At 35.4% G+C, this 3,757-nt stretch overlaps 1 pseudogene; it reads right to left on the bottom strand.

Annotated features, from left to right (window-relative positions):
* Positions 1–776: 776 nt before the first annotated feature.
* LOC108586328 lies at positions 777–2,574 on the bottom strand (annotated as a pseudogene).
* Between the last annotated feature and the right edge of the window lie 1,183 nt (positions 2,575–3,757).

The raw sequence follows: 3,757 nt of genomic DNA on the forward strand, positions 1-3,757 counted from the left end.
TCTGAGGCTACTGCTATACCATAAACTTTACAACGATCTTGATGATTCACTAACAGTTATTACGCTAAATTTGAGGGATGCATAATCTCAAGCCAACACACATAAATTAGACTTTTAATAATTAAAGCTGTCTACACTCTATTACCCAGAAGTACTATTTTTAAGATTGTTCCTATAAGAAAAAAATAAAGTGACAAAAAGTCATGTCAACAAAGTTCATAACAGTAGTCTTTACAACAAAAAAAAATCGGAACTAACTTTAATAACTAAAAGAAGAAGAAAAATATTTATCAATGCAACAGAATATAATGCAACTATTACAACCCTCAGCCTCAACTCTTAGGGTACTCTGATTTTACAATGAAACAGCAACTCATAGAATTCTTGCAAGGAGTATCTCATATATCATGATTGAAAATTGTGCAAAAATGGTAAAGAAGCAATAATAATATTAATGTTACCATTTGGTTTAACATTTGCTTTTTGTTTAACATTTTACTTTCCTCCCCTCCCATTATCTATATGAGAAAGATAATTTTCTTTAATTATATGACCTTTGTTCATTTTGTGCTAAAGTATCTATCTTAGGTACAAGAAATGATTTCAAGTCATTGTGATTACTAATGAGGATGACTATAACCTTCACTTTAATTACCTTTAAAAGAAAAATGAGCTTCCATTTCTAGAAGTATGGTGGACTAGATGTCTTCCTAACCACGAACTGTAAACATTAAAATGCTAAATAAAATACTAAAACTTCTTTTTTTATGGTAAAAATATGTACATATATTTAGAATTAGCCAGCTGGACTCAGTTTAGATAATCCCAATTTTGTTGGCAACATCCAAAGCATCAGAATCAGGAGCCAGTTGGACATACGCCTTCTTCTCTCCATCAGGCCAAATCAGGGTGTTGACCTTAGCCACATCAATGTCATAGAGATTCTTAACAGCCTGTTAGATCTGGTGCATGTTGGCTTTAACATCTACAGTGAACACAAATGTGTTGTTGTCTTCTATCTTCTTCATGGCAGACTCCGTGGTCAGTGGAAACTTGATGATAGCATAGCGGTCAAGCTTGTTTCTCCTGGGGGTGCTCTTCCGAGGATATCTGGGCTACCTCTGGAGTCACGGTGTTTGGGGCTGCCGGAAGGTGGGTAACGTGCAGATCTTCTCTTTTTTTTGTGGCTGTGGAAACCTTTCAACACCGCCTTCTTGGGCTTCAAAGCCATCACTTTGGCTGCAGTTTTAGGAGGGTCGGGAGCTTCCTTCTTTGCTTTTGGCACCATCTCGTGAAAAGGGCTAAAACTTCCTTTTTAAATGCAACAAGAGCCAAGCAAGACATTAAGGAATATTCAGAAGTCAAAAACTAAGTGACTATGGAAACCCAGAAAGGTACATACCACACTGAAACCTGCTTTTCTCTTGGGGTTGTATATCTAACTAAATGACCTTGACCTTAGATTTCCACAGCCTCCCAGGGATTGGGAGGGAGGAGAAAAAGACCAGGTCTTCTCAAGTTAGAAAGCATAATAAGTGATTCTTCCAATAAAAATGGGATGACAAAATGCTACACCTTCTAAGTAATAGTATACTAAAAGTAATCACAACTCTCTTCCCCCAAACCCCTAAAGAGAACTTCAGGGAAACAGGTCTGACCTTAGTGTTGAATAGAAAGTGGGAAAAAACCTAAGTATTAATAACCGCAACAGCTTTCTCCCTGTCTACATCCTAACTTCACACTACATAGGTGGTACAAGAAACCTCAAGTCAAGAATTTAGTTCTCAGACACACAATAGAATCAAATATAAATCTCTGCAATAACTAACCTTCAAGTCAGGCCTTAAAGAATTCTTACTGTTCTAAGAAATAACAATTCACCATCATGAATATTCACAAAATACACAGGAAAACAAGGTACTATGAGTAAGAACCAGCAGAAACAACAAAGAACAAAATCAAATATATGAAAACTTCACACACTAAAGTACCAATCATAGAATATAAAATAAATATGTTAATGTCTTCAGTGAACCAAGAGAATTAAAACATGAGTTTAAAAAGGAAAAAATAAACTATTAAGTAAAAATTTGAAAAAGAACTAAATATATAATAATTGAAATTTAAAACTTAGTAAGTTCTATAGCAGATTAAAGGCAGCTAAAGAGAGAATTAGTGAACTGGAAAGTAGAGCTCAATTACCCAGAATAAAGCAGAAAGAGAAAAAGAGATAGAAAGTATAAAAGAAAGTTAAGTGGCATAGAGCATTGAGCAAGAAGGTCTAAAACACATGTAATCAGATGACAGAAGGACAGAAGAGATAAAATGGGATGAGACAATAACTGAAGAAATAATGGCTGAGAACTCATCAACATTTATGATAAAAACAATCCGCAAACTTATAAAGCCCAACAAGTCCCCATGTGGGAAAAATAAAAATAAAAATAAATTCATACCTACACATATCATAGTAATGGCAAAACACCAAAGACAAAATGATTTTAAATGCAACTAGAGAGAAAAGTCATGTTACCTTTAAAGGAAAAACAATGAACTGATAGCCAAATTTTCAACAACTGAAACCAGAAGACAAAGAACATTATATATTGACTCTGGTAACAGAAAATAATTATTAATCTAGAATTATCCAAGAAAAATATCTTTAGAGACCAAGGGGAAAATTAATATAATTCAGTGGAGGGAAAGGAAATTGAGAAAGTGTACTACCAACAAATTCTCATTAAAGAAAATTCTATGTATGCACTTCAGGCAGAAGGAAAGTAATCTCAGGTGGAAAGTCTGACATGCAAAGAAAATTGTAGATATGTCATCAGAGTGAACAGACAACCTATAAAATGGTAGAAAATTTTTGCAATCTATTCATCTGACAAAGGTCTAATAGGCAGAGTCTACAAGGAACTTAAGCAAATTTACAAGAAAAAAACAACCCCATTATAAAGTGGGCAAAGGACATGACAGACACTTCTCAAAAGAAGACATACATTCAGTCAACAAACATATGCAAAAAAGCTCAACATCACTGATCATTAGAGAAATGCAAATCAAAACCATGATGAGATACCATCTCATGTCAGTCATAATGGCTATTATTAAAAAGTCAAAAAACAACAGATACTGCCAAGGGGATGGAGAAAAAGGAATATATATATATATATATATGTATATATATTTTGAGATGGAGTCTTGCTCTGTTGCTCAGGCTAGAGTGTAGTGGCATGATCTTGGCTCACTGCAACCTCTGCCTCCCGGGTTCAAATGATTCTCCTGTCTCAGCCTCCTATGTAGCTGGGATTACAGGCGTCCACCACCACATCAGGCTAATTTTTGTATTTTTAGTAGAGATAAGGTTTTGCCATGTTGGCCAAGCTGATCTCGAACTCCTGACCTCAGGTGATCTCCCTGCCTTGGCCTCCCAAAGTGCTGGGATTACAAGCATGAGCAACCACACCTGGCAGAAAAAGGAACACTTTTACACTGTTGGTAGAAGTATAAATTAGTTCGACCATTGTGGAAGACAGTATGGCAATTCCTCAAAGGCCTAGAGGCAGAAATACCATTCAACTCAACAATCCCACTATTGGATGTATACTCAATGGAATATAAAGCATTCTGTTATAAAGATACATGGACACATATGTTCATTGCAGCACTATTCTCAATAGCAAAGACATGGAATCAGCCTAAATCCCCATCAATAATAGGCTGGATAAAGAAAATGTGGTACATATACACCATG

The sequence above is a fragment of the Papio anubis genome, chromosome 5 (genome assembly GCF_008728515.1).
Source record: "Papio anubis isolate 15944 chromosome 5, Panubis1.0, whole genome shotgun sequence".
NCBI lineage: Eukaryota > Metazoa > Chordata > Mammalia > Primates > Cercopithecidae > Papio > Papio anubis.